Here is a 25,808-nt window from a genome sequence, read left to right as displayed (position 1 = left end):
TGCTATGCAAACTGGCAGATCACCGATCTGTATTGTCCCCCCCTGGGGCAAAGTAAAAAAGTAAAAAAAAAAATTTCCAAATGTGTAAGAAAAAATAAAAAAAAATATTCCAAAATAATGAAAAAAAAAAAAAATATTATTCCCATAAATACATTTCTTTATCTAAATAAAAAAAACAAAACAATAAAAGTACACATATTTAGTATCGCCACGTCCGTAACGACCCAACCTATAAAACTGCCACACTAGTTAACCCCTTCAGTAAACACCGTAAGAAAATAAAAAAAAAAACGAGGCAAAAAACAACGCTTTATTACCATACCGCCGAACAAAAAGTGGAATAACACGCGATCAAAAAGACTGATATAAATATCCATGGTACCGCTGAAAACGTCATCTTGTCCCGCAAAAAACAAGCCGCCATACAGCATCATCAGCAAAAAAATAAAAAAGTTATAGTCCTGAGAATAAAGCGATACCAAAATAATTATTTTTTCTATAAAATAGTTTTTATCGTATAAAAGCGCCAAAACATAAAAAAATGATATAAATGAGGTATCGCTGTAATCGTACTGACCCGACGAATAAAACTGCTTTATCAATTTTACCAAACCCGGAACGGTATAAACGCCTCTCCCAAAATAAATTCATGAATAGCAGGTTTTTGGTCATTCTGCCTCACAAAAATCGGAATAAAAAGCGATCAAAAACGGTCACGTGTCCGAAAATGTTACCAATAAAAACGTCAACTCGTCCCGCAAAAAACAAGACCTCACATGACTCTGTGGAGCAAATGTGGAAAAATTATAGGTCTCAAAATGTGGAGACGCAAAAACTTTTTTGCTATAAAAAGCGTCGCTGGTTTCACACTTCCGTTTTTGTCTGCAGCGTTTTTTGCACAAAAAAACGCATGCGTTTTTTCCCTATATTTAACATTGAAAACGCATGCGGTTTTTTTGTACGCGTTTGGTCGCGTTTTCAAACGCATGCGGTTTTTTTCTGCATGCGTTCATTTTCAGAAATACAACCTGCAGTATTTTCTTGCGTTTTTAAGCACATGCGTTTGTTTGCGTTAAAAATGCATGCATTTTTATCGAAAAAAACAGAAAACACACTGAAAAGCCACCCACCACCATCAAGGTGATAAAGGGATCCAAACCCTAACCCTAACTCTACCCCTAACCTCACCCCTAACCGTTTAATGAACATTTTCTGACAGTCATAGTGCCACGTATTTCAGTGCCACGTATTTCAGTACCACGTATTTCAGTGCCATGTATTTCAGTGCCACGTATCACGTATTTCAGTGCCACGTGTTTCAGTGCCACGTATTTCAGTGCCACGTATCACGTATTTCAGTGCCACGTATTTCAGTGCCACGTATTTCAGTGCCACGTATCACGTATTTCAGTGCCACGTGTTTCAGTGCCACGTATTTAAGTGCCACGTATCACATATTTCAGTGCCACGTATTTCAGTGCCACGTATTTCAGTGCCACGTATTTCAGTGCCACGTATTTAAGTGCCACATATCACATATTTCAGTGCCACTTATTTCAGTGCCACGTATTTCAGTGCCACGTATTTCAGTGCCACGTATTTCAGTGCCACGTATTTCAGTGCCACGTGTTTCAGTGCCACGTATTTAAGTGCCACGTATCACGTATTTCAGTGCCACGTATTTCAGTGCCACGTATTTCAGTGCCACGTATTTCAGTGCCACGTATTTCAGTGCCACGTATTTCAGTGCCACGTGTTTCAGTGCCACGTATTTAAGTGCCACGTATCACGTATTTCAGTGCCACGTATTTCAGTGCCACGTATTTCAGTGCCACGTATTTCAGTGCCACGTATTTCAGTGCCACGTATTTCAGTCACGTTTAGGGTTAGGGGTAGGGTTAGGGTTAGGGCTAGGGTTGGAGGTAAAGTTAGGGTTGGGGCTAAAGTTAGGGTTAGGGTTTGGATTACATTTACGTTTGGATTAGGGTTGGGATTAGAATTATGTGTGTGTCAGGGCTAGGGGTGTGGTTAGGGTTACCGTTGGGATTAGGGTTAGGGGTGTGTTTGGGTTAGGGTTTCAGGTAGAATTGGGGGGTTTCCACTGTCCAGGCACATCAGGGGCTCTCCAAGCGCGACATGGCGTCCAATCTCAATTCCAGCCAATTCTGCGTTGAAAAAGTAAAACAGTGCTCCTTCCCTTCCGAGCTCTCCCGTGCGCCCAAAAAGGGGTTTACCCCAACATATGTGTTATCAGCGTACTCGGGACAAATTGAACAACAACTTCTGGGGTCCAAGTTCTCTTGTTATCCTTAGGAAAATAAAAATTTGGGGGGCTAAAAATCATTTTTGTGGGAAAAAAAAGATGTTTTATTTTCACGGCTCTGCATTATAAACTGTAGTGAAACACTTGGGGGTTCAAAGTTCTCACAACACATCTAGATAAGTTCCTTGGGAGGTCTAGTTTCCAATATGGGGTCACTTGTGGGGGGTTTGTACTGTTTGGGTACATCAGGGGCTCTGCAAATGCAACGTGACGCCTGCAGACCAATCCATTTAAGGCTGCATTCCAAATGGCGCTCCTTCCCTTCCGAGCTCTGTCATGCGCCCAAACAGTGGTTCCCCCCGACATATGGGGTATCAGCGTACTCAGGACAAATTGGACAACAACTTTTGGGGTCTAATTTATCCTGTTACCCTTGTGAAAATACAAAACTGCGGGCTAAAAAATCATTTTTGTGAAAAAAAAAAAAGAATTTTTATTTTCACGGCTTTGCGCTATAAACTTTAGTGAAACACTTGGGGGTTCAAAGTTCTCAAAACACATCTAGATAAGTTCCTTGGGAGGTCTAGTTTCCAATATGGGGTCACTTGTGGGGGGTTTGTACTGTTTGGGTACATCAAGGGCTCTGCAAATGCAACGTGACGGCTGCTGACCAATCCATTTAAGTCTGCATTCCAAATGGCGCTCCTTCCCTTCCGAGCTCTGTCATGCGCCCAAACAGTGGTTCCCCCCCACATATGGGGTATCAGCGTACTCAGGACAAATTGGAAAACAAATTTTGGGGTCCAATTTATTCTGTTACCCTTGTAAAAATACAAAGCTGGGGGCTAAAAAATCATTTTTGAGTAAAAAAAAAAATTATTTTCACGGCTCTGCGTTATAATCTGTAGTGAAACACTTGGGGGTTCAAAGCTCTCAAAACACATCTAGATAAGTTCCTTAGGGGGTCTACTTTCCAAAATGGTGTCACTTGTAGGGAGTTTCAATGTTTAGGCACATCAGGGGCTCTCCAAACGCAACATGGCGTCCCATCTCAATTCCAGTCAATTTTGCATTGAAAAGTCAAATGGCGCTCCTTCCCTTCCAAGCTCTGCCATGCGCCCAAACAATGGTTTACACCCACATATAGGGTATCAGCGTACTCAGGACAAATTGCACAACATTTTTTGGGGTCCAATTTCTTCTCTTACCCTTGGGAAAATAAAAAATTGGGGGCAAAAAGATCATTTTTGTGAAAAAAATATGATTTTTTATTTTTACGGCTCTGCATTATAAACTTCTGTGAAGCACTTGGTGGGTCAAAGTGCTCACCACACATCTAGATAAGTTCCTTAGGGGGTCTACTTTCCAAAATGGTGTCAAATTGGAAAACAAATTTTGGGGTCCAATTTATTCTGTTACCCTTGTAAAAATACAAAGCTGGGGGCTAAAAAATCATTTTTGAGAAAAAAAAAAAAATTATTTTCACGGCTCTGCGTTATAATCTGTAGTGAAACACTTGGGGGTTCAAAGCTCTCAAAACACATCTAGATAAGTTCCTTAGGGGGTCTACTTTCCAAAATGGTGTCACTTGTAGGGAGTTTCAATGTTTAGGCACATCAGGGGCTCTCCAAACGCAACATGGCATCCCATCTCAATTCCAGTCAATTTTGCATTGAAAAGTCAAATGGCGCTCCTTCCCTTCCAAGCTCTGCCATGCGCCCAAACAATGGTTTACACCCACATATAGGGTATCAGCGTACTCAGGACAAATTGCACAACATTTTTTGGGGTCCAATTTCTTCTCTTACCCTTGGGAAAATAAAAAATTGGGGGCAAAAAGATCATTTTTGTGAAAAAAATATGATTTTTTATTTTTACGGCTCTGCATTATAAACTTCTGTGAAGCACTTGGTGGGTCAAAGTGCTCACCACACATCTAGATAAGTTCCTTAGGGGGTCTACTTTCCAAAATGGTGTCAAATTGGAAAACAAATTTTGGGGTCCAATTTATTCTGTTACCCTTGTAAAAATACAAAGCTGGGGGCTAAAAAATCATTTTTGAGAAAAAAAAAAAAATTATTTTCACGGCTCTGCGTTATAATCTGTAGTGAAACACTTGGGGGTTCAAAGCTCTCAAAACACATCTAGATAAGTTCCTTAGGGGGTCTACTTTCCAAAATGGTGTCACTTGTAGGGAGTTTCAATGTTTAGGCACATCAGGGGCTCTCCAAACGCAACATGGCGTCCCATCTCAATTCCAGTCAATTTTGCATTGAAAAGTCAAATGGCGCTCCTTCCCTTCCAAGCTCTGCCATGCGCCCAAACAATGGTTTACACCCACATATAGGGTATCAGCGTACTCAGGACAAATTGCACAACATTTTTTGGGGTCCAATTTCTTCTCTTACCCTTGGGAAAATAAAAAATTGGGGGCAAAAAGATCATTTTTGTGAAAAAAATATGATTTTTTATTTTTACGGCTCTGCATTATAAACTTCTGTGAAGCACTTGGTGGGTCAAAGTGCTCACCACACATCTAGATAAGTTCCTTAGGGGGTCTACTTTCCAAAATGGTGTCACTTGTAGGGAGTTTCAATGTTTAGGCACATCAGGGGCTCTCCAAATGCAACATGGCGTCCCATCTCAATTCCAGTCAATTTTGCATTGAAAAGTCAAATGGCGCTCCTTCCCTTCCAAGCTCTGCCATGCGCCCAAACAATGGTTTACACCCACATATGGGGTATCAGCGTACTCAGAACAAATTGCACAACATTTTTTGGGGTCCAATTTCTTCTCTTACCCTTGGGAAAATAAAAAATTGGGGGCGAAAAGATCATTTTTGTGAAAAAATATGATTTTTTATTTTTACGGCTCTGCATTATAAGCTTCTGTGAAGCACTTGGTGGGTCAAAGTGCTCACCACACATCTAGATAAGTTCCTTAGGGGGTCTACTTTCCAAAATGGTGTCACTTGTAGGGAGTTTCAATGTTTAGGCACATCAGGGGCTCTCCAAACGCAACATGGCGTCCCATCTCAATTCCAGTCAATTTTGCATTGAAAAGTCAAATGGCGCTCCTTCCCTTCCAAGCTCTGCCATGCGCCCAAACAATGGTTTACACCCACATATGGGGTATCAGCGTACTCAGGACAAATTGCACAACATTTTTGGGGTCCAATTTCTTCTCTTACCCTTGGGAAAATAAAAAATTGGGGGCGAAAAGATCATTTTTGTGAAAAAATATGATTTTTTATTTTTACGGCTCTGCATTATAAACTTCTGTGAAGCACTTGGTGGGTCAAAGTGCTCACCACACATCTAGATAAGTTCCTTAGGGGGTCTACTTTCCAAAATGGTGTCACTTGTAGGGAGTTTCAATGTTTAGGCACATCAGGGGCTCTCCAAACGCAACATGGCGTCCCATCTCAATTCCAGTCAATTTTGCATTGAAAAGTCAAATGGCGCTCCTTCCCTTCCAAGCTCTGCCATGCGCCTAAACAATGGTTTACACCCACATATGGGGTATCATCGTACTCAGGACAAATTGTACAACAACTTTGGGGGTCCATTTTCTCCTGTTACCCTTGGTAAAATAAAACAAATTGGAGCTGAAATAAATTTTGTGTGAAAAAAAGTTAAATGTTCATTTTTATTTAAACATTCCAAAAATTCCTGTGAAACACCTGAAGGGTTAATAAACTTCTTGAATGTGGTTTTGAGCACCTTGAGGGGTGCAGTTTTTAGAATGGTGTCACACTTGAGTATTTTCTATCATATAGACCCCTCAAAATGACTTCAAATGAGATGTGGTCCCTAAAAAAAAATGGTGTTGTAAAAATGAGAAATTGCTGGTCAACTTTTAACCCTTATAACTCCATCACAAAAAAAAAATTTTGGTTCCAAAATTGTACTGATGTAAAGTAGACATGTGGGAAATGTTACTTATTAAGTATTTTGCGTGACATATGTCTGTGATTTAAGGGCACAAAAATTCAAAGTTGGAAAATTGCAAAATTTTCAAAATTTTCGCCAAATTTCCATTTTTTTCACAAATAAACGCAAGTTATATCGAATAAATTTTACCTTTAACATGAAGTACAATATGTCACGAGAAAACAATGTCAGAATCGCCAAGATCCGTCAAAGCGTTCCAGAGTTATAGCCTCATAAAGGGACAGTGGTCAGAATTGTAAAAATTGGCCCGGTCATTAACGTGCAAACCACCCTTGGGGGTGAAGGGGTTAAAGGCTGATCCAACTTCTGTGGAAATGCCTCATGACAAGGAAATGATGCTCAGTAGTGTGTGTGGCCTCCATGTGCCTGTATGAACTCCCTACAACACCTGGGCATGCTCCTGATGAGGTGGTGGATGGTCTCCTTAGGGATCTCCTCCCAGACCTGTACTAAATCATCCGCCAACTCCTGGACAGTCTGGTGCAACGTGACATTGGTGGATGGTGAGAGACATGATGTCCCAGATGTGATCAATCGGATTCAGGTCTCGGGAAAAGGGTGGGCCAGTTCATAGCTTCAATGCCTTCATCTTTCAGGAACTGCTGACACACTCCAGCCACATGAGGTCTGGCTGTAATAATTATAGGGGATAACTCAGGAGACTCTTTGCATGGAACAAGACAACAGGACACAGTTTTATAAGTGGTAAAGTCTATATTATCACACGGTGATTCAAGCAGGTGCAGAGAGAATCTCAAGTCCACAACACTTGGTGCAAATAATAAACGCAGCTTAGCAGTCAATAGGAAACTTCAGAGGTAGATGCAAACAAACAGTCTACGAAGCACAGTTATTCTTGAGGAAACTTTACACGAATAGATCCTTGACTTAGTCCAGACACAGATAGATATGCTATTAGGCAGTTCAAATCATATCTTAGCTCAACCAGGGAGGCCTGGTTAATAGTCTCAGGTTTTGCAGAGCAGCAAACAGCTTACATGTCCAGCAAATGCAGATGGAAGTAACACGAGCAGCAGATGAAGGAGGATTACTGAACACTGGTGTATGCAGCAGGAACTCAGAGCAGAGTGGCAGGATCTCCAACTCAGGTTCACAGGAGCAGGTGCAGGTGCAAGGCCAGGGAGTAATCAGGAGCTGGATGCAAAGCAGAACTCTAGCACAGACTGAAGGCTGGGGTGGAGTTTTGTAGCAGGAAGACACAGTGCACATGAGACCAAAGACGCCATCTTGGAAAAGGGCAGTAATGCACAAAGGTAAAAAATGTTCAGAGTCCTGACACAAAGTCTCCTAAACACACAGGACATATCCGCTGCCACCAGCTCCGATTTTTTAACTCATAATGTGTCAGGAGGCAACCCAAATTAGTAAAGTAATTCACTTCAGAGGACAGGACAGTACGTTGTAGAGCAAGGAGGAACAAAGGTAGTAATTTTATATATTTAACTCCAAAAAGGTAGGCAGTGTTAACAGAATTATAAAAAGATATTATAAAAGTAGACAAGTATCGTATGTACAGTATAATTACATCTAAAATGGGATTAAAGTTGAAAAAAACCTTACAGTTCATTATGTCATTTCATCTCATGGCAGACCATGTGCTGTGGGGGATGGGCATACATCAAGATGCATTACAGATGGGTCTCGCAGTTGGACCGTAGACAAAGGACTAGTGAAGACTGATGTCTAACTCACTTATCTCCGCGCCCAAAACCAAGGCACTCCCTCTGTGGTGACCTCACTCAGAGGCTGAATACTCCCCTTTCTTCGAGTTATGACAAGCCATTTCTATACATAACTCGCTGTCTGAACCTCGGAGACGAACGACAATGATCATGATGCTCACCATGTCATAGGAGTTCTTTTAAGTATAAACACGGCATAGATATTTGACCCGCTTAATGACAAATCAGTGCCTTGCATTTTTTTGGGTGTAGATAATAGCGATTTCAGTGAGTTATAAATTTCTCGGGTGGACATTCAAAATATGTAACCCTTATATCCCTATCCCTGATCTTTGTCCTTGTACAAAAATTTTCAAGAACAAAAGAGTCCCATGTGGTTTGAAAGTAACTGTACCAGTTATAGCTAGTATCAGGCGGGAGGCGGGATGAGGGGTTTAGGGAGAGGACTAGCTTTCACAGCACAAAGCCATAAAAATTTCTCAGTGGAGCTTGCATGCTGGTCTTACATTACAGCCATATAGAAGGGGGAAGGGAGGAAGAGAGGCTTTGAATTCCATCCTTGTGCAGGCAGGCAGAGGAAACTGCAACTGAGAGCTCTGTATATGTAATTGAAGTAATCAGAACTTCTTCCTATTTCCTGACAGGTGGTGCAGTTAAAAAGGTATAATTCTACCGGTTTCCAAATATCTCAACCCTTCAAAGACCGTTAAAAAGGGTATAAGTCTGTAAAAAGTAGGTTTTGCAAATTTCCTTATTTATGAAAAATTGCTGCTACATTTTAACACTAATAAAAGTGGCATAATGCCAATGGCGATGGACCACAAAGCCATTGGGATGTAAGGGTGGAGTGACATCAGTGGCCCAAAGTCATTTAGCCCTTAAAAACATCAGTTACTTATTCAAATCTGTGAAAATGAGCTGTTTGCCCACTTTGATGCCAGTTCTGGTGCCCAGAACCCATTTGGGCCAGGCTGCAGGGACCTGGGTTTGATGCAGGGCATCACTTTCTGTGTATTTTAAGTGTCAGATCAGTGGCCCAAAGGCATTTAACCCCTTAAAAACATCAGTTACTTATTCAAATCTGTGAAAATTGGTGATTTGAGTACTTTGATGCCAGTTTTGATGCCCAGAACCCATTTGTGCCAGGCTGTATTGACATGCATTTCATGTAGGGCATCATTAGGTATGTTAATCAGGTGTTAGATTAGTGGCACAAAGGCATTTAACCCCTTAAAAATAGCTGTTACTTATTCAAATCTGTGAAAATGTGCTATTTGCCCCCTTTGATGCCAGTTTTGATGCCCAGAACCCATTTGTGCCAGGCTGGAGTGACATGGATTTCATGTGGGGCATCAGTAGGTATGTAAATCAGGTGTTAGATTAGTGGCACAAAGGCATTTAACCCCTTAAAAATAGCTGTTACTTATTCAAATCTGTGAAAATGGGCAATTTGCCCCCTATGATGCCAGTTCTGATGCCCAGAACCCATTTGTGCCAGGCTGGTGTGACATGGATTTCATGTGGGGCATCAGTAGGTATGTAAATCAGGTGTTAGATCAGTGGCACAAAGGCATTTAACCCCTTAAAAATAGCTGATACTTATTTAAATCTGTGAAAATGGGCGATTTGCCCCCTTTGATGCCAGTTTTGATGCCCAGAACCCATTTGTGCCAGGCTGGAGTGACATGGATTTCATGTGGGGCATCAGTAGGTATGTAAATCAGGTGTTAGATTAGTGGCACAAAGGCATTTAACCCCTTAAAAATAGCTGTTACTTATTCAAATCTGTGAAAATGGGCAATTTGCCCCCTATGATGCCAGTTCTGATGCCCAGAACCCATTTGTGCCAGGCTGGAGTGACATGGATTTCATGTGGGGCATCAGTAGGTATGTAAATCAGGTGTTAGATCAGTGGCACAAAGGCATCTAACCCCCTCAAAATAGCTGTTACTTATTCAAATCTGTGAAAATGTGCAATTTGCTCCCTTTGATGCCAGTTCTGATGCCCAGAACCCATTTATGCCAGGCTGGAGTGACATGGATTTCATGTGGGGCATCAGTAGGTATGTAAATCAGGTGTTAAATCAGTGGCACAAAGGCATTTAACCCCTTAAAAATAGCTGTTACTTATTCAAATCTGTGAAAATGGGCAATTTGCCCCCTATGATGCCAGTTCTGATGCCCAGAACCCATTTGTGCCAGGCTGGTGTGACATGGATTTCATGTGGGGCATCAGTAGGTATGTAAATCAGGTGTTAGATTAGTGGCACAAAGGCATTTAACCCCTTAAAAATAGCTGTTACTTATTCAAATCTGTGAAAATGTGCGATTTGCCCACTTTGATGCCAGTTCTGTTGCCCAGAACCCATTTGTGCCAGGCTGGAGTGACATGGATTTCATGTGGGGCATCAGTAGGTATGTAAATCAGGTGTTAGATCAGTGGCACAAAGCTATTTAACCCCTTAAAAATAGCTGTTACTTATTCAAATCAGTGAAAATGGGCGATTTGCCCCATTTGATGCCAGTTTTGATGCCCAGAACACATTTGTGCCAGGCTGGAGTGACATGGATTTCATGTGGGGCATCAGTAGGTATGTAAATCAGGTGTTTAATAAGTGGCACAAAGGCATTTAACCCCTTAAAAATAGCTGTTACTTATTCAAATCTGTGAAAATGGGCGATTTGCCCCCTTTGATGCCAGTTTTGATGCCCAGAACCCATTTGTGCCTGGCTGGAGTGACATGGATTTCATGTGGGGCATCAGTAGGTATGTAAATCAGGTGTTAGATTAGTGGCACAAAGGCATTTAACCCCTTAAAAATAGCTGTTACTTATTCAAATCTGTGAAAATGGGCAATTTGCCCCCTATGATGCCAGTTCTGATGCCCAGAACCCATTTGTGCCAGGCTGTATTGACATGCATTTCATGTGGGGCATCATTAGGTATGTTAATCAGGTGTTAAATCAGTGGCACAAAGGCATTTAACCTCTTAAAAATAGCTGTTACTTATTCAAATCTGTGAAAATGGGTGATTTGTCCTCTTTGATGCCAGTTTTGATGCCCAGAACCCATTTGTGCCAGGCTGGAGTGACATGGATTTCATGTGGGGCATCAGTAGGTATGTAAATCAGGTGTTAGATCAGTGGCACAAAGGCATTTAACCCCTTCAATACCATACCTCAGTGCCCACTTTGATGCCCATTTTTGTGCCAGCCTTCTAAATTTTGCATCTGTTTTTAAGTGTATTCACAAAAGGACACATGACCGCATATTATTATATACTCAGAATGGTTTATTTTTATACAAAAACCTGAAAAAAACAGAAAATAAAAAATAGCCGAATAAGAAACTGCTGAATAAGAAACCAACTTCAGCCCGAATAAGAAACTGAACGAATAAGAAACCAACTTCAGCATCGTGGAACTTATTAGGTTTATTAAATTCAGGTATGTCACTGTGAGACCGTTGGGGTATTGTGGGGGCTGAAAGTGAGTGAGGGGGGACAGGGTACTGGGGGGTGAATGTGAGACCATTTGGGTGTTGTGAGGGCAGAAGGTGGGTGAGGTGGGACAGGGCACTGGGGTGAATGTGAGATGATGGGGGCATTGGGGCTGAAGTGGGGGAGGGGGGACAGGGCACTGGGGGCTGAATATTATAATGTTTTGTTATGATATTATATGCACTCCATCACATGTAATATTTGCTGTCTGGGGAGGCTGGAGATGGGGGGCAGGGGGCTTTTGATACGTACCACCTGGGTCTTTTATGAGTATTAGTATAAGGAGCCCGCATACAGTAACCAAGAGCTGCATCACATTTTCAGCACCACTCCAGCATTATTTTTTATTTCATTGCTGGAGCGGTGCTGACAATCCGCGTCCCCTGCCCCCTGTCTGATACTCACTTTCTGGAGTTTTCATCTGTTTTAGTCTCCGCTTGGCTCCGTCTCCTGCAGTTTGTGGCCTGTCCGAGGCTCCAGTGTATCATGCAGCAGCGCAGAGGTCACTAATCAATGTGAGTCTGTGGGAGCCTCGTTCTGGCCTCTTTCTCACTCTCAGGCTATGTGCACATGGTGCGGATTGGCCGCTGCGGATTTGCAGCAGTTTTCCATCTGGTTTACAGTGCCATGTAAACCAAATCCGCAGTGCCCATGGTGCTGAAAATACCGCGCGGAAACGCTGTTTTGTATTTTCCACAGCATGTCAATTCTTTGTGCGGATTCCGCAGCGTTTTACATCTGCTCCTGTATAGGATTCCGCAGGTGGTAAAACGCAGGTGAAATCTGCACAAAAAGCACAGGAAATCCGCTGTAAGGGTACGTTCACACAGGACTTTTTTGCTGCTTTTTTTTGCTGCTTTTTTTTATGCTAATTTAGGTGCGTTTTTTTGGTGCGTTTTTGGTGCGTTTTTTGGGTATGTTCACACAGGACTTTTTTGCTGCAGATTTTTGCTGCAGATTTTTGCTGCTTTTTTTTATGCCAATTTTCAGCTGCTAGGACACCTCATAATGGCTCTTTACACCTTACTACCAGGAACTCCCTCACAATAGATCACAATCAGGACACCTCACAATGGCTCTTCACACCTCACAATGGCTCACAATGGCTCTTCACACCTCACTACCAGGAACTCCCTCACAATAGATCACAATCAGGACACCTCACAATGGCTCTTCACACCTCACAATGGCTCACAATGGCTCTTCACACCTCACTACCAGGAACTCCCTCACAATAGATCACAATCAGGACACCTCACAATGGCTCTTCACACCTGACAATGGCTCACAATGGCTCTTCACACCTCACTACCAGGAACTCCCTCACAATAGATCACAATCAGGACACCTCACAATGGCTCTTCACACCTCACAATGGCTCACAATGGCTCTTCACACCTCACTAACCACACCCCTAAGCTCTTGGCTGTGAGATCCCTTCCTGCTGGCCATGATTTTCTGCACAAAAAAAGCAGCAAATAATGCTACATGCGTTTTTTCAGCGTTTTTGCAGCGTTTTTTTCATCACCCATTCAAGTCAATGGGTGAAAAAACGCTGCAAAAACGCTGCAAAAACGCTGAAAGAAGTGACATGCCCTATGTCCAAAAAAAGCAGCAAAGCAGAAAAAACTGATCAAACAAAAAACCAACGTGTGTGCATGAGATTTCTGAAATCTCATAGGCTTTACTGGTACTGTAAAAAGCAGCTGAAAATTAGCATAAAAAAAAGCAGCAAAAAAAAGCAGCAAAAAAGTCCTGTGTGAACGTACCCTAAATCCGCACACGGATCCGCAACAAGAGCACATAGCCTTGTAGGGGACGGGGACCTGGCGAGCCGTACAGACGGGTGGAACCATTGTTGCCGGGAGTCGGGGTTCCGGGGGACGGATTTGAAGGGCGGATGAGAAGCCAGGCAGAGGTGACAGGAGACAGAGTGACGCAGGGAGAGGGGTGGATAAAAGAAAAAGCGCGCGAAAGCAGGGGCAGAGAAGCGCGGGAGAACTCTGAGGAGAGGGAACTGCAGCGCAGTTGTCGTGTGTGTGTAGGCCGCAGTGAGACTTGCTGGAAACAGGGGGAGAACGTGCAGCAGACGCTGCGGACAATTACCAGAGCCCCCAGAAAGCGGCGCAACCGTTGTCAGCGACCCCCAAAGCAGAGGGGTAGCGCTGATCATCTCAGGGACAGTATTACCGCGCTCCCTGGGAGTATCTTGCCAGAAAGTGTTCCGGTCCCTCCTGGGTTTGTCTCAGCTGTCACTGATACGGATTTCTCTGCTAATTCTCCTCGAAAAGACTCCTCTTTGGACTTGGAAACTGTTACCCCGGATCAACGCCCGCCTGCAGGGGGTGACGCAGCACCGCAACAGACATTCTGGACTCGAATTTGCACCTGGGCTCGTCGACAGAGGACACCTCCTTCCCCCGCCATCAGGACTACGTCGCTGACGGAGCTTCACCATCAGGACTGCATCGCTGAAACAGCGCTGATAAGTGAACTTTGTTGACTTTTTCTTGTTAGGGGGTCACTAGTGAGGCGCTGTCGCGTTCCGCGGGTATAGTTCAGGGCGCCTATATAGTAGATAGGATTTACTGTGAAATTGTGATCTTGTATTTAAGTTCCCTGCGTGGAAAACTGTTGTTATCTTTGTTGGGTTGGAAGTTAAAGGAAAGTTAAAAACGTTACTTGCTTTCTGGCTCCTTTTTGTCCATGCATCCTTCTTAACCTGCGGTCTCTTCAGCCTCATAGTCTTACATTGAGCGCTTGTGACATAGCTTCTAACTTCTGGCCAGTCAGAAGCTGCGCTCACAAGTTTGAGCAGCGGCACTGCAGCAGTGCCACAAAATAGTGAATACGCCGGAGGATGAGTAAATGACCGGGGCATCCAAATCATGACAGGGAGCTGTGAGTCCATCATACTGTGTATAAGGGAGCTGCGGGCCCATCATACTGTGTATAAGGGAGCTGCGGGCCCATCATACTGTGTATAAGGGAGCTGCGGGCCCATCATACTGTGTATAAGGGAGCTGCGGGCCCATCATACTGTGTATAAGGGAGCTGCGGGCCCATCATACTGTGTATAAGGGAGCTGCGGGTCCATCATACTGTGTATAGGGGAGCTGCGGGCCCATCATACTGTGTATAGGGGAGCTGCGGGCAAATCATACTGTGTACTGTGTATAAGGGAGCTGCGGGCCCATCATACTGTGTATAAGGGAGCTGCGGGCCCATCATACTGTGTATAAGGGAGCTGCGGGCCCATCATACTGTGTATAAGGGAGCTGCGGGTCCATCATACTGTGTATACGGGAGCTGCGGGCCAATCATACTGTGTATACGGGAGCTGCGGGCCAATCATACTGTGTATAAGGGAGCTGCGGGCCCATCATACTGTGTATAAGGGAGCTGCGGGCCCATCATACTGTGTATAGGGAACTGTGAAGGCATATTGTGCATATGGGAGCTGATGGCCCATTACACTGTATATAGGGGAGCTCTGGGGGGCATTATACTTTCTATAGTGGAGTTCTGTTAGCATTATACTGTGTATAGGGGAGCAGTGGGAACATCATACTGTGTAGAGGGGAGCAGTGGGAACATTACACTGTGTAAAGGGGAGCAGTGGGAACATCATACGGTGTATAGGGGAGTTATAGAATCATCATACTGTGTATAGGGGAGCTGTGGGGGCCTTAGACTGTGTATAGGGAAGCTTTAAGCTCACCATACTGTGTATAATGGAGCAGTACATGGGGGAACTTAGGGGACATTATTAAATGTTAAGTGGGCACTTAAGCATCATTGTTATAGGGGCACTCAGAGTATTGTGATCATCAAAGTTGTATATCGTCACAATATGGCAGTAAAGTCAATGTTCGTTTTTGTATATAGATTTATTTTCAATAACAGAGCGGTCATATTCTGAGGTTCCCCTATATTCACAATTAAAGTGCGCAACCGTAACTGCAATCAGGGTTAGCTGGTTAGGGGCCCACTCAGATGTTTCGCCCCCCCTAAGTTGAAACCCTAGCTACGCCTCTGAGTTCTCCACACTCACAGCTGCTCCATCTATTGTGCGGGCCCCATACAGCGCATGGAGGCAGTGCAGCGCCACACTGAGACAACGGAGGGACATGGGAATTGCTGAGTTATTATTTAATGTACGAGTTACACAAGCTTCAGAAGGCACAGTCTGGTCACAGTTCTTCTAAGGCTGTGTGAACACGTAGCAGATTTTTCGCGTTTTTTTCGTGGTTTTTCGCTATAAAACCGCGAAAAAAAATGCTCACATCAAGCATCCTATTTAATAGAATGCAATCCGCATTTTTTGTGCACATGCTCCATTGTTTTCCTGAGCAGAATCGCATTCCAGAAAAAAACGCAGCATGTTCACTAAATTTGCGGAATCGCGGGGATTCCGCACACCTAGGAATGCATTGATCTGCTTACTTCCCACATGGGGCTATGGCCACCATGCGGGAAGTAAGCAGATCATGTGCGGTTGGTACCCAGGGTGGAGGAGAGGAGACTTTCCTCCATGGACTGGGCACCATATAATTGGTAAAAAAAAAGAATTAAAATAAAAAATAGTGATATACTCACCTTCTGATGGCCCCCGGAGTCTTCCCGCCTCTCAGCGGTGCAAGCGGCCGCTTCCGTTCCCATGGATGCGATTCTGCAAATTTAATGAACATGCTGCTTTTTTTTCTGGAATGCGATTCCGCTCAGGAAAACAACGCAGCATGGGCACAAAAAATGCAGATTGCATTCTATTAAATAGGATGCTTAATGTGAGTGGGTTTTTTTCGCGGTTTTATAGCGTTTGTATAGCGAAAAACCGCGAAAAATCTGCTACGTGTGCACACAGCCTAAAAGTTTTTTTTCGTCTTTCCCAAGACACTAATAATATTATAGACAGCCTGCAACAACTGCATAGAGGATTAACCCCTTTAACCCCCTAATATTCTGGAAATGAAACCAAGTACAATAAAAGCATACTAAAATACCTATTCTACACAGTTAGAGGGAATGTGTCAGCTGGATTACACCTCCAAGCTATTTACTCTATATGCCTAAGCAACTCTTTCAAAGACAAATGTTTCCCTAGAAAATCCATTCCTTCATTACTGAGCAATCTGCATATGAAAGGATGTGGTACTGTTATCTTGCAGTACTGGATCCGGGTTCAGTCCCACCAGGACATCTGCAAGGAGTTTGCATGTGCTCCCATGTTTGGTTTCCTGCAGGTTCCCCAATTTCCTCCCACACTCCAAAGACTGATAGGGAATTTAGATTCTGAGCCCCGATGGGGACAGCGATGATAATTTCTGAGGAATTAATGGAGGTATATAAATGAGTAAAATAAATAAAATAAATGTGCAAATCAAAGTGAAGAGCTTTGGACCAAAGGCAGTTCTTTCCTAACCATCACTTCAGCACAGTTCCCAGCACAGCAATGCCTCCTCCTACTTGACTGACTTCTCCAATCTTAATGTCTGACCACAGATTCTCATCTGGATTAACCTCTGGGATTTCACTAGGCCACTCCAAACAGTTACACATTTTCCTTAAGCTACTCAAGTGTTGTTTTAGCAGTGTGCTTTGGGTCATTGTCTTGTTGGAAGTTAAATCTCCGTCCCTGTCTCAAATCAAGGACTGTCATGCTGTGACAATAGGAATGTTGGGGAAGAGGGACCATTTACTGTCCCTAATCTAGGGAAGCCCTAGTCTATTGCTAACCCTGGGGTTATTCCTGAAGGTGGAGATTGCTGGTTGGCGTGCGTCTTTGTGCAGCTACGAAATCCTGCGTAGTTCCCACCCCCGGAGGAAAGGGGCAGAAATAAAAGGGAAACTCCAGCTTGACAGACAGGGGAAAACAAAGGCACAATCAAACCACAGGTGCACAGAATAAAATACAAAGGGAATATTGGAGCAAAGTAAAGAAGCAGAAAAGCAACATGAAAGCACACCAAAAAAGGGAAGAAGAGGTATTCCCAACAAACTGCTTACAACAATCTCAAAATGACAAGAGTGACTTTCCAGAACACCTTCTTCAATGCAGCCAAGAACAGAATGAAGATTCTATTGCTCGCATGGAGGGAAGCCAGAAACAGGTTTCTATATTGGAAGGGTGTGGGTCCAATAAGCAGCACAGCTAACAGACTACGAGGAACTCTAAACCCTTTCCATGCCACAAAATACCTGTTAACAAAAAATAAAGTATCACTCTGTAGCACTATAGCATGAAAACATGAAATATATTTAATTTGAATTCCATTATTTTTCTAGAAAATAAGAAAAAATGAGAATACTTAGCACATATATTGGCCAATTCATATGTACTAGACAGCCGCAATAAGAGAATTTTTGTTACTGGGACCTATCCTATTTGAGACTCCTCTCATGGGCTGATAACCTACATGTATATAGAAAGATAGGATCCTGCTGTAATTAAAACCTCCGGAAAATGAGAGGTGGAGTGCTCATATCAAAAGACTGACAGTCACTACCAAACAGAAAACAGGTGTGTGCAGATGCTTACTAAGATATTTGGCAATATATGTGGGAAGGTAGGATCCTGCTGTAAATGTAGGCTACCAGCCCATGAGAGGAGTCTCAAATAGGATAGGCCCCACCTACGAAAATCGTCTTATCATGAATTGGCCAATTTATGCACTAAGTATTTTCAATTAGTCCTATTTTCTAGAGCAGTAATGCAATTCAAATGCCATATATTTCATGCTTGCATGCTATAGCACTACAGAGAGCTTTATTTTGTTAGTTATATATGGAGATGGCAGCCATTTGCTTTCAGTTATTGTGTTAGTGCAGAGAGCGGATGCAGCCAACTACTCACTATACCATCAGCGTAGCTCCAATTGCCCCCAAACGCTTTGATTAACAGCTTGTTCCACAGTGTAAGTGTACAAGCATGTGTGTACATAGTAGAATGTCAATCAAAGTACTGGAAAGTGATTGCACCATGTAGAGTGATGTGATGTAGAGCCTCCCTACACTGCCCCTATTACTGGACGTGTGCTTAAGTGCTGTTTACCTGCAGATCCTTCTATCTATAGGAAAATAGTGCTTCTCGGGGTGGCAGGTTTCCTTTAAATCATCTATTTTCCTAACTCTATCTATACATACAAGTATTTGCTCCCTCCCCACCCATAACAAATTATCCACAAAACGTGCTCATCTTAGTAATGAACAAGTATAGATTGTTTTGGGAAGTTGAAGGAATGGAGAGGAGAAACAGCTCTTCACATTCCTTTATGAGGTTGGTTTTCAGGAATTTCCTGACCTCTCCTTGATTTAACTTGTGATGTATGTGAGGAAGCCTTTGAGAGTTATGTCTCTGAGAATCGACCCAGCTTATCCTTCCCTGGGATTCGATTTTCCACCATATAGATAGTCTTCATGGCAGACCACAATATGAGGTAGACAGAAGATCAGGCACCAGGATGATTATTTCTTCTGTCCTCTTGCCTGGAACATGTTTATCCTGCGCTCTGACTCGTAAGTTTTCAGTCTTTGTGGTAATAATGGGATTACAGTGCCTTGCGAAAGTATTCGGTTCCCTGGAACTTTTCAACCTTTTCCCACATATCTTGCGTCAAACATAAAGATACCAAATTTTGGGTGAAGAATCAACAACAAGTGGAACACAATTGTGAAGTTGAACAAAATGTATTGATTATTTTACATTTTTGTGGAAATTCAAAAATTGAAAAGTGGGGCGTGCAATATTATTCGGCCCCTTTACTTTCAGTGCAGCAAACTCACTCCAGAAGTTCATTGTGGATCTCTGAATGGTCCAATGTTGTCCTAAAAGCCTAATGATGATAAATATAATCCACCTGTGTGTAATAAAGTCTCCGTATAAATGCACCTGCTCTGTGATAGTCTCAGGGTTCTGTTTGAAGCACAGAGAGCATCATAAAGACCAAGGAACACAACAGGCAGGTCTGTGATACTGTTCTGGAGAAGTTTATAGCTGGATTTGGATACAAAATGATTTCCAAAACTTTAAACATCCCAAGGAGCACTGTGCAAGTGATCATATTGAAATGGAAGGAGTATCATACCACTGCAAATCTATCAAGACCCGGCCATCCCCCTAAACTTTCATCTCAAACAAGGAGAAGACTGATCAGAGATGCAGCCAAGAGGCCCATGATCACTCTGGATGAACTGCAGAGATCTACAGCTGAGGTAGGTCAGTCTGTCCATAGGACAACAATCAGTCGTACACTGCACAAATCTGGCCTTTATGGAAGAGTGGCAAGAAGAAAGCCATTTCTCAAAGATATCCATAAAAAATGTCATTTAAAGTTTGCAACAAGCCACCTGGGAGACACACCAAACATGTGGAAGAAGGTGCTCTGGTCAGATGAAACCAAAATCAAACTTTTTGGCAACAATACCAAACGATTTGGCATAAAGACAACACAGCTCATCACCCTGACAACACCATCCCCACTGTCAAACATGGTAATGGCAGCATTAGGGTTTGGCCCTGCTTTTCTTCAGCAGGGACAGGGAAGATGGTTAAAATTGATGGGAAGATGGATGGAGCCAAGTACAGGAACATTCTTGAAGAAAACATATCGGAGTCTGCAAAAGACCTGAGACTGGGATGGAGATTTGTCTTCCAACAAAACAATGATCCCAAAGATAAAGCAAAATCTACAATGGAATGATTCACAAATAAACATATCCAGGTGTTGGAATGGCCAAGTCAAAGTCCAGTGGAAAGAGCTGAAAACTGCTGTTCAAAAACGATCTCCATCAAACCTCACTGAGCTCAAGCTGTTTGCCAAGGAAGAATGGGCAAGAATTTCAGTCTCTCTATGTACAGAACTGATAGACATACCCCAAGTGACTTGCAGCTGTAATCGCAGCAAAAGGTGGCGCAACAAAGTATTAAGTTAAAGGGGCCGAAAAATATTGCACACCACACTTTTCAGTTTTTGAATTTCCACAAAAATTTAAAATAACCAATAGATTTAGTTCAACTACACAATTGTGTTCCACTTGTTGTTGATTCTTCACCAAAAATTTACATTTGGTATCTTTATGTTTGAAGCATGATATGTGGGAAAAGGTTGAAAAGTTCCAGGGAGCCGAATACTTACGCAAGGCACTGTATATCGATCATCTCCTCTCACATTGATTGTCTATACATAGCATTAAATCATGGATGTTCAAATCAAGTGAAATATTTCTAGTTCAAATTAGAGAAGCTCTATGGAAAACAAAAATACAAAAATAGAACTCCCTAATAAATTAAAAACAATAGAACCCTACAATTTGTTTCTTATTCTCTGCTATTATTCTTACATCTCATATGCAGGCCTATGTGTTTCCATGGTTACATACATGATTATACTCCATTTTATCTATATCCAGTTCATGCTAACATATACTTGCTTGGCCCCATTTTATGTGCAGTGTACAAATTATGGGAATTATTCCATAGGCAGGGCCGTATTTAGAGTTTATGCTGCCCTAGGCACTTTTCGTGCTGCCTCCCCCATTCGTGAGTATGACAAATGCAGATACTGTTGGCAGTGACTTAGGCTACTTTGACGTCAGCAATTTTTGCCATTTGCGGCAGATCTGTTATGGACCTGGTGGTTAGGAGCACCCGAAATGACCTGATGGTTAAAATGGAAAAACCTGGGACAAGCTCTGAGGAAGTGGTAACTCTACTGACCGCAATCCCTAATCCTATCAGACACACTAGAAATAGCCGTGGAGCGTACCTAACTCTCCCTAGACGCCTCTTCACAGCCTAAGAGCTAACTACCCCTAAAGATAGAAATAGTAGCCTACCTTGCCTCAGAGAAATTCCCCAAAGTAAAGGTAGCCCCCCACAAATATTGACTGTGAGTTAAGAGGAAGTAACAAACACAGGAATGAAACAGATTTTAGCAAAGGAGGCCGAATCTTCTCTAGACAGACAGAGGATAGGAAAGGGAACTATGCGGTCAGTATTAAAAACTACAAAAACCACGCAGAGTGTGCAAAAAGACCTCCACACCGACTCACGGTGTGGAGGTGCAGCTCTGCTGGACAAAAACATAGCATGTACTAAGAAATATATTCAAAAAAACAATGAACAGCAAATGGACTAGCAAGGACTTAGCTTCTGCTGGAGTAGACAGGTCATCAGAGAAATCCAAGAGAGATCTGAACCAGTACTGAGACATTGACAGCTGGCATGAATTAACGACCTGGGCAGAGTTAAATAGGGAAGCCAGCAGCAACAATATACTAGGGCAGCTGAGAAAGCCAACCTCAAAGATCAGCAGTTCCACTTAAAGCCACCAGAGGGTGTCCAAGGACAGAACTCACCAAAGTACCATTCACGACCACAGGAGGGAGCCCAAGAACGGAATTCACAACAGTACCCCCCCCTTGAGGAGGGGTCACCGAACCCTCACCAGAGCCCCCAGGCCGATCAGGACGAGCCAAATGAAAGGCACGAACCAAATTGGCAGCATGGACATCGGAGGCAACAACCCAGGAATTATCCTCCTGACCATAGCCCTTCCATTTAACCAGGTACTGAAGCTTCTGTCTCGAAATACGAGAATCTAAAATCTTCACCACATACTCCAACTCCCCCTCAACCAACAACGGAGCAGGAGGATCAACGGAAGGAACCATAGGCGCCACATATCTCCGCAACAACGACCTATGGAACACATTATGGATGGCAAAAGAAGCTGGAAGGGCCAAACGAAACGACACAGGATTGATAATTTCAGAAATCTTATAAGGACCAATGAAACGAGGCTTGAACTTAGGAGAAGAAACCTTCATAGGAACAAAACGAGAAGACAACCAAACCAAATCCCCAACACGAAGTCGGGGACCAACACAGCGACGGCGGTTAGCAAAACGTTGCGCCTTCTCCTGAGACAACGTCAAATTGTCCACCACGTGAGTCCAAATTTGCAGCAACCTGGTCCACTATAGAATCCACACCAGGACAGTCAGAATGCTCAACCTGCCCTGAAGAAAAACGAGGATGAAAACCAGAATTACAAAAAAAAGGCGAAACCAAGGTAGCAGAACTAGCCCGATTATTAAGGGCGAACTCGGCCAATGGCAAGAAGGTCACCCAATCATCCTGATCAGCAGAGACAAAGCATCTCAGATAGGTCTCCAAGGTCTGATTAGTTAGTTCGGTTTGGCCATCTGTCTGAGGATGGAACGCTGAAGAAAAAGACAAATCAATGCCCATCTTAGCACAAAAGGACCGCCAAAACCTAGAAACAAACTGGGAACCTCTGTCCGACACAACGTTTGCATGGCATTCCGGAGAACAAACCACATGCTGAAAAAATAATGGAACCAAATCAGAGGAGGAAGGCAATTTAGGCAAGGGTACCAAATGGACCATCTTAGAAAACTGATCACAAACCACCCAGATGACAGACATCCTTTGAGAGACAGGAAGATCAGAAATGAAATCCATCGAAATATGCGTACAGGGCCTCTTCGGGACAGGCAAAGGCAAAAGCAACCCACTGGCACGAGAACAGCAAGGCTTGGCCCGAGCACAAGTCCCACAGGACTGCACAAAAGAACGCACATCCCGTGACAAGGAAGGCCACCAAAAGGACCTAGCAACCAAATCTCTGGTACCAAAAATCCCAGGATGACCAGCCAATACTGAACAATGAACCTCAGAAATAACCCTACTAGTCCATCTATCAGGGACAAACAGTTTCTCCACAGGACAGCGGTCAGGTCTATCAGCCTGAAACTCCTGCAGCATCTGCCGCAAATCAGGGGAGATGGCAGACAAAATCATCCCCTCTTTGAGAATACCAGCCGGCTCAGAGACTCCCGGAGAATCAGGCAAAAAACTCCTAGAAAGGGCATCAGCCTTCACATTCTTAGATCCCGGAAGGTATGAGACCACAAAATCGAAACGGGAGAAAAACAGTGACCATCGAGCCTGTCTAGGATTCAACCTCTTGGCGGACTCGAGGTAAGTCAGATTCTTGTGATCAGTCAAGACCACCACGCGATGTTTGGCTCCCTCAAGCCAATGTCGCCACTCCTCGAATGCCCACTTCATAGCCAACAACTCCCGATTGCCGACATCATAATTACGCTCAGCAGGCAAAAACTTTCTAGAAAAGAAAGCACACGGCTTCATCAAAGAGCCATCAGAACTTCTCTGAGACAAAACAGCCCCTGCCCCAATCTCAGAAGCATCAACCTCGACCTGAAAAGGGAGCAAAACATCTGGCTGACGCAACACAGGGGCCGAAGTAAAACGACGTTTAAGCTCCTGAAAAGCCTCAACGGCCGCAGGGGACCAGTTCACCACATCAGCGCCTTTCTTCGTCAAATCAGTCAAAGGCTTAACCACACTAGAAAAATTAGCGATGAAGCGACGGTAAAAATTAGCAAAGCCTAGGAACTTCTGAAGACTCTTCACAGATGTAGGTTGAGTCCAATCATAAATGGCGTGAACTTTAACAGGGTCCATCTCGATAGTAGAAGGGGAAAAAATGAAGCCCAAAAAGGAAACCTTCTGAACTCCGAAGAGGCATTTAGACCCCTTCACAAAAAACGCATTAGCACGAAGGACCTGGAACACCATCCTGACCTGCCTTACATGAGACTCCCAATCATCCGAAAAGACCAAAATATCAATCAAATATACAATCATGAACCTATCCAGATACTTCCGGAAGATGTCGTGCATAAAGGACTGAAACACAGATGGGGCATTAGAAAGCCCGAATGGCATCACCAGGTACTCAAAATGGCCCTCGGGCGTATTAAATGCTGTTTTCCATTCATCGCCCTGTTTAATACTGTGACAAAACACTTTGGGATCGCCTTTGCTGGGGTCAAAGGTCACGTGGTTTGTGCATTGAATCTGAGGCGTACAGCAAGTTTCTTAGCAGACTGACTTCAGGTCAGATTTATTAAGGTGAAAGCAACCTAGATAAAAGAAAGCATAAAAATAAATCCTAGCCTGTCCCGGCACTAACTAAACAAATACGCTGCTATCTAACAACTGGGGGGGTTCTCCCACCCAGCTAACAACACACAATGCTTGAGCACAGCTCTCACTCACGTTTGTCTCACACAGACAGGCAATCTGTGTGCCCCAGGCTGACATCGGAAACAATCAGCTGGTCATCCTTTATTCCCGCACTCATTAACCCATCATTATCCTGAAGATACTGAGCGGCCTAATTCACATAGGACAAATACCTGGGCAAGATATACCTGCCCCCGACTACCAGACCGACATGATTCTTACATATCCTCCCCCCCTGCTCAGACCACTCAGGTCGAGCAAGAACACTCTCGAAACAGTGCACTCGGGACAGGGCATCAGCGTTCCCCATCTGCACCCCGGGGCGGTGCTCCACCGTGAAAGAGTAAGCCTGCAGGGCAAGGAACCACCGGGTTACCCGACTATTACAGTCTTTGTGGAGGTGCATCCACTTGAGAGGGGCATGGTCCGTGACCAGCTTAAACTTCCTACCTGCCAGGTAATAGTTGAGGGAGTCGAGAGCCCATTTAATGGCTAGGCACTCTTTTTCAACCACGGCATACCTCTGCTCATGTACATTCAGTTTCCGGCTGAGGTAGAGGACCGGGTGTTCCACTCCATCCCTCACCTGGGAAAGTACAGCTCCGACACCAGTATCAGAGGCATCAGTTTGGACCACAAACTCGCTGCTGAAATCAGGAGCCACTAATAGGGGCTGAGAGCACAAAGCTCGTTTCAGGCTGTGGAAGGCCTCTCCAGCCGCTGAGGTCCATTTTACCATGACGGAACCCTTCCCTTTGGTAAGATCCGTCAAGGGGGTAGCCATGGCTGCAAAATTGGGTATGAACCGGCGATAATAGCTGGCGATCCCCAGGAAAGCTTGTACTTGTTTCTTGTTCACTGGTTGCGGCCAGCCCTGAATTGCCTGTATTTTGTCGATCTGTGGTTTAACCACTCCTCTGCCAATCACATAGCCCAAGTAGCGGGCTTCTTCAAGCCCGATGTGACATTTCTTGGGGTTTGCCGTTAAGCCTGCGTCTCGTAGGTCATCAATCACCGCCTGTACCTTCCGGAGGTGAGTTTCCCAGTCCAAACTGTAAATTATGATGTCATCCAGGTAGGCCGAAGCGTACTGCCTGTGGGGCCTCAAGACCCGATCCATCAACCTCTGGAACGTTGCTGGAGCTCCGTGAAGTCCAAACGGCATGTAGACATACTGGAACAGACCTTCCGGTGTAGCAAATGCCGCCTCGGCCAGAGGGATCTGCCAGTACCCCTTTGTTAGATCCAGGGTCGTAATGTATCGGGCTTTACCAAGCCGGTCGATTAACTCATCGACCCGAGGCATAGGGTACG

The 25,808-nt window shown here is 43.8% G+C and overlaps 1 protein-coding gene across 1 annotated transcript in view; it reads right to left on the bottom strand.

Moving 5' to 3' along the window:
- LOC143818149 (glycophorin-C-like) overlaps positions 1–18,492 on the bottom strand; it is a 112,257-nt gene extending 93,765 nt beyond the window's left edge. The window contains exon 1 of the mRNA XM_077299553.1: positions 18,471–18,492. The gene's annotated coding sequence lies outside the window, so the exon portion shown is untranslated. The remainder of the gene's footprint in view (positions 1–18,470) is intronic.
- Positions 18,493–25,808: the final 7,316 nt, after the last annotated feature.

Source organism: Ranitomeya variabilis, chromosome 3 (assembly GCF_051348905.1).
Source record: "Ranitomeya variabilis isolate aRanVar5 chromosome 3, aRanVar5.hap1, whole genome shotgun sequence".
NCBI lineage: Eukaryota > Metazoa > Chordata > Amphibia > Anura > Dendrobatidae > Ranitomeya > Ranitomeya variabilis.
This window is presented reverse-complemented; position numbering and strand designations above follow the sequence as displayed.